This window comes from Bubalus bubalis, chromosome 4 (genome assembly GCF_019923935.1).
Source record: "Bubalus bubalis isolate 160015118507 breed Murrah chromosome 4, NDDB_SH_1, whole genome shotgun sequence".
NCBI classification, from domain to species: Eukaryota; Metazoa; Chordata; class Mammalia; order Artiodactyla; family Bovidae; genus Bubalus; species Bubalus bubalis.
The window spans coordinates 91,997,441-92,007,183 of NC_059160.1; positions in this window are offsets into that span (position 1 = coordinate 91,997,441).

The window sequence follows — 9,743 nt, forward strand, 5'->3', positions numbered from 1 at the left end:
GGAGAGCCAGTCAGCCAGCCTGTGGAATGTGACTAGAAGGGCATCAGCTGGAAGCCTCCTGGACACCAGCTCTCTGTGGCTCTTCCAGTAAGGAGAACCAAGACAAATGGGTGTGGGACACAGGACAAGCCAGGGTTAAGTCACGGGGTGTATGGGAAGGTTCCTGTGCAGGAACTGAAGCCGGTTTTCACCCATTAAGTTACACATGAAAAGTGCTCAAGATGGTACCTGGCACACAACTAACACAGAGTAAGTAACAAGAAGCCTGGGGGAAGGTGGTTCCTGGCTTGGTTAATGGCATCAGTCACATCAGGGCTCTGGTCAGATTTTCTGCAGTTCTCTTGGTTTTCCCCCTCATAATCACAGGATGGCTCCAGAAGCTCTGGTCATCACATCAGGCAGCATAACTCTTCAGTATAACAGAGGGTGAGGGGGGCTTTCTCCAGCTTCTCTCTCTCTTTTAAAGGAGAAAACTTCTCCCAGAAGCCCCCTGCTCCCAACATGTCATTGGTCAGAATTGGGTCATATACTCATCTCTAAGATGGGAGAAGGGGATGGGATTATCTTGTTTGGCTTGGACAAATTGTCTTCACTCTCCAGGGTTGGGCCCGTCTTCCTTGACCATATTGCTGCTCTATTACTTGTACAAACTTCTGTTAGCAAGGAATAAGGCAGGAACTGTAAGCGACCGAATATCCAAAAGAATCTGCCAAAGGACCCAGGGGAACCTGAACCACGGGGCCTCCAGCAGAGCAGGAGCCGGGCTGCGAAAACAGGAGACTCAGGAGGCTGGGGAGTCTCCAGGCAGGTTAGAGGTGTTCCACCTGCTTCTACCTAATCTACTAATGCCTGGCCCCCACTCCACACTGATTACACAGACTCCCTGGGAATAAGCACAGACACTGGTATTTGTTAGATTCTCTCCAGATGATACTTACGTGCAGGAAGATCAAATTGCTATCACGCTTCACCTTCATCTTGGCCTGACTCAGCTCGTCTGTGCCTGCTTCACTTCCAACCAGCTTATTCTCACCCTCCACTGTGTATATTTTCCTACCTTACAGCTTTTCTGCAATGTCATTGCCTCTCTGCCCAACCTATCACAACTTTAACCACCTCCAGATTCTTTCAGCTTCAATCCTCATGGCTCACAGCTTTCACTGTCTCTGTATTTCTAGAATCAGATTCCCAAGGTTGAGAATGTGATTGGGCCCAACTCATTATTTCTTAGCCACGTTGTAGGTCCCTGACCAGCCTATGAATCAGGGGCCTTTGGGTCTGGGACGTCTCAGGGCCAACTGGGGAAGAATAAGGGTCAAACAGTAACAGATATGGCAGTTGAGGGGTGTTCCTTCAGCAGAGGCTATGACTTGTTAGTTTCCTTTAGAAGGAGATAGAGCAATTGACATACCTAGTTATCTTAGTGATGTCCAAGGCTGATCCAGGGGTTACAGACCTGGTCACAAGTTCACCCCTTTTACCTCTTGGTTGTGTGAGAGACTCTACACATGGACATCACCAGATGGTCGACACTGAAATCAGATTGATTATATTCTTTGCAGCCAAAGATGGAGAAGCTCTATACAGTCAGCAAAAATAAGACCGGGAGCGACTGTGGCTCAGATCATGACCTCCTTATTGCCAAATTCAGACTAAAATGAAAGAAAGTGGAGAAAACCACTAGACAATTCAGGTATGAACTAAATAAAATCCCTTATGACTATACAGTGGAAGTGAGAAATAGATTTAAGGGACTAGATCTGATAGAGTACCTGATGAACTATGGACAGAGGTTCGTGACATTGTACAGGAGACAGGAATCAAGACCATCACCAAGAAAAAGAAATGCAAAAAAGCAAAATGGCTGTCTGAGGAGGCCTTACAAATAACTGAAAAGATGGGAAGCGAAAAGCAATGGAGAAAAGGAAAGATATACCCATTTGAATGCAGAGTTCCAGAGAATAGCAAGGAGAGATAAGAAAGCCTTCCTCAGCAATCAGTGCAAAGAAATAGAGGAAAATAACAGAATGAGAAAGACTAGGGATCTCTTCAAGAAAATTAGAGATACCAAGGGAACATTTCATGCAAAGATGGGCTCAATAAAGGACAGAAATGGTAGGGACCTAACAGAAGCAGAAGATATTAAGAAGAGATGGCAAGAATACACAGAAGAACTGTACAAAAAGATCTTCATGACCCAGATAATCACGATGGTGTGATCACTCACCTAGAGCCAGACATCCTGGAATGTGAAGTCAAGTGGGCCTTAGGAAGCATCACTACAAACAAAGCTAATGGAGGTGATGGAATTCCAGATGAGCTATTTCAAATCCTGAAAGATGATGCTGTGAAAGTGCTGCACTCAATATACCAGCAAATTTGGAAAACTCAGCAGTGGCCACAGGACTGGAAAAGGGCAGTTTTCATTCCAATCCCAAAGAAAGGCAATGCCAAAGAATGCTCAAACTACCGCACATTGCACTCATCTCACACGCTAGTAAAGTAATGCTCAAAATTCTCCAAGCCAGTCTTCAGCAATACATGAACCATGAACTTCCAGATGTTCAAGCTGGTTTTCGAAAAGGCAGAGGAACCAGAGATCAAATTGCCAACATCCGCTGGATCATAGAAAAAGCAAGAGAGTTCCAGAAAAACATCTATTTCTGCTTTATTGACTATGCCAAAGCATTTGACTGTGTGGATCACAATAAACTGTGGAGAATTCTGAAAGAGATGGGCATACCAGACCACCTGACCTGCCTCTTGAGAAACCTGTATGCAGGTCAGGAAGCAACAGTTAGAACTGGACATGGAACAACAAACTGGTTCCAAATAGGAAAAGGAGTACGTCAAGGCTGTATATTGTCACCCTGCTTATTTAACTTCTGTGCAGAGTATATCATGAGAAATGCCGGGCTGGAGGAAGCACAAGCTGGAATCAAGATTGCCAGGAGAAATATCAATCACCTCAGATATGCAGATGACACCACCCTTATGGCAGAAAGTGAAGAACTAAAGAGCCTCTTGATGAAAGTGAAAGAGGAGAGTGAAAAAGTTGGCTTAAATCTCAACATTCAGAAAACTAAGATCATGGCATCCGGTCCCATCACTTCATGGGAAATAGATGGGGAAACAGTGGAAACAGTGTCAGACTTTATTTTTCTGAGCTCCAAAATCACTGCAGATGGTGATTGCAGCCATGAAATTAAAAGACGCTTACTCCTTGGAAGGAAAATTATGACCAACCTAGACAGCATATTAAAAAGCAGAGACATTACATTGCCAAAAAAGGTCCGTCTAGTCAAGGCTATGATTTTTCCAGTGATCATGTATGGATGTGAGAGATGGACTATAAAGAAAGCTGAGCGCCGAAGAATTGATGCTTTTGAACTGTGGTATTGGAGAAGACTTGAGAGTCCCTTGGACTGCAAGGAGATTTAACCAGTCTATCCTAAGGGAGATCAGCCCTGGGTGTTCTTTGGAAGGACTGATGTTGAAGGTGAAATTCCAATACTTTGGCCACCTGATGCGAAGAGTTGACTCATTGGAAAAGACCCTGATGCTGGGAAAGATTGAGGGCAGGAGGAGAAAGGGACGACAGAGGATGAGATGGTTGGATGGCATCATTGACTTGATGAACATGGGTTTGGGTGGACTCCGGAAGTTGGTGATGGATGGGGAGGCCTGGCGTGCTGCAGTTCATGGGGTCGCAAAGAGTCGGACATGACTGAGCAACTGAAATGACTGACTGTGTTTAATTGCTGGGACTCACAGGTACAAGCTTGTAAAAAAAATGTGCAAGAATTACATTGCTCTCTCCTTCAACCATTGCCCTAAAGGTCCCTAGCAGAGCACATCCCCCATGATCCCACCTGTCTGGTTGATGTCAGTGCTCACACAAGTGGAGGGAATCACCAAGCTTCCCTGTCAGGAGATTAAGTGCATGTGATTGAGGCTGTCAGCAAGTGGCAAGTAAATGAGAAGGAAACCAGGAACAAACCTGCCAGGCTTCAAGTTCCAGCTCTGCCTCATAGCTGTGTGACCTGGGGCAGCTTGCTTCATCCATGCCTCAGTTTCTTCCCTGCAAAATGGGAGTGATAATACTGCCTTGTTTATAGGTGTATGGGAGAGACTAAATTAATTAAGCAGGTAAGGCCAACCCTTCTCTGCCTTCCCTTGGTGCCTCCTCCAGGAGCAGGCCTGCCCCTCTCCTGCCCTCCTGGTCCTCGGACTTGCAGCTGTGTGGTAGAGTGGACCCCCTAGAGTCAAGGGGAGAGGGGTCATGGTCATTGTAACCTCTGTCTGTGTGGTTCATAGGTATTGAATCAGCCCCTTGCTGGAGCTTCTGGGCCTTGGCCATGCTCTCCAGCTCAGCTCCATTTGGGGGTGTGGGGTGCTAGCTCAGCATAAGACCGTCAGTTCCTCGTTCAGCCATTGATCTTTGGGGGTGTAGTCCCTAGGTCCCAAGGGGAGAGGAAGGGTGAATGGGGGATTCCCAATCCCCAAAACGATAATGGTCATTTCTCTATTCTTACCGTAGTCCCCAAAGCCCTTCCCCACTCTCAGAAATTACTAAATGAGTTATCACCCGATTTCCCTAAGAAATACAGTGGGTAAAGAAAAGATGCTCATGCCTTGACTGCTCTAAAGAGTGGTAAGTTTTCTACTAATTTGGGGCTGTGTGATTCTAGCTCTAATTTTGAGTCAGAAGGGCCTCCATGGCCGCTTTTAACAGTTCTGTCTTCACTATCATCACCATCAAAGGCCTTCCGTGGGCACCTCATAACCTACCTTGCAGGGCTGAAGCCCTCACTGGGGAATCCCTGGCAACAGTAGCCAACATCTGGTATGTGTGTGTAAAATGCCTGGCTAAGCACATCAGGTGTACATCATCTGACCCTCACGAGACACGGAATGGGTACTTGATGCACCTCCAGATGGAAACTGAAGCTCACAAAGGTTATTGTTTAAGTACACAGCTGATACAGCAGAGACTTGAGTGAGCCTGTGTTTGTGTGTTTGTAATCTGTGCCCTCAGCTTCCCTACTCTCTAGGGGCTTCATAAGGTTCCTAACTATGCGGTCATATTTGGATGTATACAGAAAAGGAAAAGGGCAGACTGAAGAGTCATTATAGAAATGTATAACTAGATAATGTACGAGTTATGTGACTTGTAAACAGCAGGCAAAGTTGAGAAAACAAACACAAATTCAGTGGTCCAGAAAGAGTGCCTACAATATGGCAGGTTTCTTAAACAATTAGAAAACAAAAAGAAACCTGAAAGCCAAGGAAAGTGATCACTTCTGAGCAATCCTGGAAATGTTTTCTTAAGAAGAGGAATTTTAGGATGCATTGTTAAGATGTGAATAACTCAAGTACAGATCCAAGATTTGGGGAACTTGGTAAATCATGGTTGGTGACCAAATTGTTGCATCATAATCCACTGCATGCTCTTCCCTACCTTGGCTCAGGGGAGCTGTGGTTTCATCCCGCCTGACAGTGGTCAGACCCCACAGAGACTCCTGTGTCCTCTTCAGAGCCTGCTGGAAAAACAGAGAAGGAGGAACATATGAAGAAGGTGGAAGAAGACTCAGGGAGTCTTGGCAGCAGGGTTGATCTCATCTTTGTCCTCAAAACTCAGGTGTTTAGTGCCTACCTAGGAAGGGGGTGGGGGAATAAAGCTTCTCAGAGGACCTTCAGTGGGACTTGTATCAAAAATAAGTCACATGTGAGACGCATAGTGGTAAGGACTGTGGGTTTCTCTGGGATGTGGAGGGGATCCTGTCAGAGCCTCGGTCAGGGAGGCCTCCAAAGATGATACAGGAGAGAAGGAAGGAGACGAGAAAAGATAGTATTTAGATCAGGTCCCAGAGGCAAGAGTGCTAATGGAATGTTCCGATGACAGTGGATTTGACTGGTTTGCTCGCAGTTGGCTTCCATGGTGGCTCAGTGGTAAAGAATCCTCCTGCCAACGCAGGAGATGGGGGTTCAGTCCCTGTGATGGGAAGATCCCCTGGGGAGGAAATGGCAGCCCACTCCACTATTCTTGCATGGGAAATCCCATGGACAGAGGAACCTAGAGGCCTACAGTCCATGGGATCACAAAAGATCACACAACTAGCATCTAAACAACAACAAAGGGTTTCGTGTCAGAAAGCAATTGTCCATGAACTTGGAGACAGAGGAAAGGAGACCTTGAATGCCAGATTAAGGAGGACTTTCCTATAGGTTCCAGGCCACTGTCACAAGGGAAATGTATGCTTGTTGATGTTTTGGAAAAATTCATCTTGTGGCCTTGAGGAAGAAGACTTGGAAGAGGAGAAAGGAGGTGGGTGCACCAGCACGAGATGGTGAGGCTCTGGGGAAGGAAGGGGAAGCACCGATGGAGAGAAAGGCAGATGAGAGAGATGAAGGCAAAAAGCAACTGGGTGTGGGGGATCCAAGCAGAGTGGACATCACTCTGATGTCACACATCTGAGCAAAAGTCCATTGCATAGAATAAAGAGCAAACTCGCTTGACAGAGCTCCAGAGGACATAGCCCAGACCAGCTTCTCTTCTAAGGAGACAGGTTTAGGTTCAAGGTTAGAATTTAGAGCCAAAGTTGACCAAGAACAGAATCAACTGCCTCAGGAACCAGGGCGTGCCCAGCTCACAGAGGTGCAGGGTGGACGCTGGCTGGGGACCTGCAGGTGTGTGAGGATGGATGGGCGGGCCCCTGACTCCATGGCAGAGATAGGGTGCTGCAGACAGACTGCATGGCCCGGGAGGAGATGAGAGATGGGAGGGTGGTGATGAAGGAGTGGGTGGGGACCAGATGTCTGAGTCGAGTGGAGGGAGCAAATGGTGCAGGGAAGACAGTGTGTGGGATGCAGTTGTCTGCTTCTGAGGCCAAGCAGGAGGGTGAGGGCCTCTACACTTCGAATCCCCACCATCCTGGGGCGGGGCCTTTGGTTATGCAGGTCCCAGATCACGTGGGTCTAGGTTAAAACATTAGGGTTCCATAAGAAAACATAAGAGTGTTTTCCTGCTTGCCTCCTGCCCCTCAGCTGCTATTATAGGACCTCCAGGTCCTCTCAGTACCCCTCAGAGCTAACTCATGTCTGTTCACAAATGTGGTGACCTCAGTGACAACCTCACATCTGTGTTCCACGTCCAATGCTGAATGAGCTCTACTGCCATTGCCACCTCCGTTGTCACCCCTGCAGACACACTTAGTGCCCATCCACTCTGCACTGGCCAACACCCTCATGCATTGATGGCATTGCTCACTGGGGCCCTGGAGGCAGCCTCACCAAGCTGCTCCCCTGATCCAGGGATGAAGAGCCTTTTCTCCCAGCATGGAGGCACCCTCCCCTCTCCCAGTGGCTGCTGCTGCTGCTGCTGCTAAGTCGCTTCAGTCATGTCCGACTCTGTGTGACCCCAGAGACGGCAGCCCACCAGGCTTCCCCATCCCACCCAAAGCTAAATTGCCTTGGTTCCTCCAGTGGCCAAAGGAAGAGCATCCATTACAAGATGGGATGGCAACTGCCTGGAAGGTCCCACGAAGAGGGGGACTGAACAAGTTAACCCCTATTAATGCCCTGCTGCTGCTGCTAAGTCGCTTCAGTCGTGTCCAACTCTGTGCGGCCCCATAGATGGCAGCCCACCAGGCTCGCCCATCCCTGGGATTCTCCAGGCAAGAACACTGGAGTGGGTTGCCATTTCAGCCATGTCCAAGGTTAAGGTCACGTGGGCAGCAGAAATCATGAGTAGCGGTTGCTCCTAGAAGGCAGTATGGGTAGGCATTGCTCATGCAGCATCTTTAACATAAAAAGTTTCCATGCTCTAAGGGCTCAGAATGTGTCAAACACTGAGCCAAGTACTTTGAAATACGTAATTCTTTTAACTCTCACAACAATCCTTTGAGGTATGCATTGTTACTCCTTTTTTATGGGTGTGGGAACTGAGGTTAAGAGGTGTGCAGCCAGTAGATGGCAGAGCTACGATTCAAACCCAGATCTTCCTGAGTCCAAAGCACATTCATGCTCAAAACCATACCACTATTCATTGTTCTGACGACACGGGTTCAGCTCATCCAGTTCCTAAGCCCAAATGACCACTTTGAGAGCTGAGCAAATTGGTTTGGCCATATCTACACTGACCTGCTTACTGAGTCAAGAAATAATGATGTTGTGCTTACTCTGAGCCAGGCGCTACCCCTAGGGCTTGGGACATGATGGTGAACGAACACGGGGCTTCCAGTCTAGGAGGCGGTGGCATAAATGAGCACATTACGTACATCCAGGGGGAGGCTGATCTCACCAACAGGGTGGGCAGTTTGGAAAACTTTTCTGAGACCCCCAGTCTCATGGTCACTACATGGCTCTGGGAAAGTAGACATCAGGACATAGAGTTCTCTGGTCCTGACTGCTGTTTGCCAGTTTTTGCTTCCTTCTTTGGGCCTTAGTTTCTTAGTATAAATGAGAGGTCATGTTTAGATGGTTTCTTTTTTTAAAAATGTTCTATTAAAATATAGTTGATTTGCAATGTACTAGTTTCAAGTGTACAGCAAAGTGATTCAGTGATTCATATATATATATATAAAGAATCTGCCTGCAATGCAGAAGACTGGGTTCAGTCCCTGGGTTGGGAAGATCCTCTGGAGAAGGGAAAGGCTACCCACTCCAGTATTCTGACCTGGAGAATTGGAAGAGTCCATGGGGTCACAAAGAATCAGACACAACTGAGTGACTTTCACTTTCATAATTTGTATATATATTTTACATATATAATATTCTTTGTAGATCCTTTTTCATTATAGGTTATTATAAGATATTGAGTATAGTTCCCTGTCTGTACAGTTGGTCCTTGTTATCAATTTTATATATGGTTGTGTGTATATTTTAATCTCAAACTCCTAATTTATCCCTCCCCCTTCCACCTTGGGTAACCATGTTTGTTTTCTATGTCTGTGAGCTTATTTCTGTTTTGTAAGAAAGTTCATTTGTATCCTTTTTTTTAAGATTCCACATGTAAATAATATGATTTTGTCTTTGGCTTACTTCACTTAGTATGATGTTTTAATTATCTCTGGGTCCATCTATGTTGCTGAAAATGGGACTATTTCATTCTTTTTTATGGCTGATTAGTATTCCACTGTGTTTGCAAACCACATTTCTTTATTCCTTTATCTGTCAATGGACACTTAGGTTGCTTCCATGTCTTGGCTATCGTAAATAGTGCTGCTTATGAACACTGGGGTGCATGTTTCTTTTCAAATTAGAGTTTTCTCCAGATATATGCCCAAGAGTGTGATCTCTGGATCATATGGTTAAATGGTTTCTTAACTTCCAAGTTCTATGTGCCCTGAGTCTATAATGAAGACAGGAATTGCTTGGCAGGATCAACTCTGTGGTGAACCAGGAGCTGCAGAGGTGGGGAAATCCCAGAAGACTGATCAGGTGCAAGGGCAGAGAATCCTGTTTCAAGGACCAGAGACATCAAGGAGGGTCCAGGCACATTGGAGTCTGGAAGCCAGTGGGTAGAAGTCTGAGGAAGCAGCTCCAGCGGGAGGGTGTCCCAGCTGGACCTAGAGCCTCAGGGACCCTGCTGGGGCAGCTGGGTGCCGGTGTCCATGTGTGGCCTCCTGAACCGGGCGTACTGACTGTGTTGAGTGTCCAAAGAAGGGGTTTTATGGCCTCTGATCTGACTGCCTGCTGAAAGGAGCACAAATCCACTCATATGATCACAGGGTAACAGACTC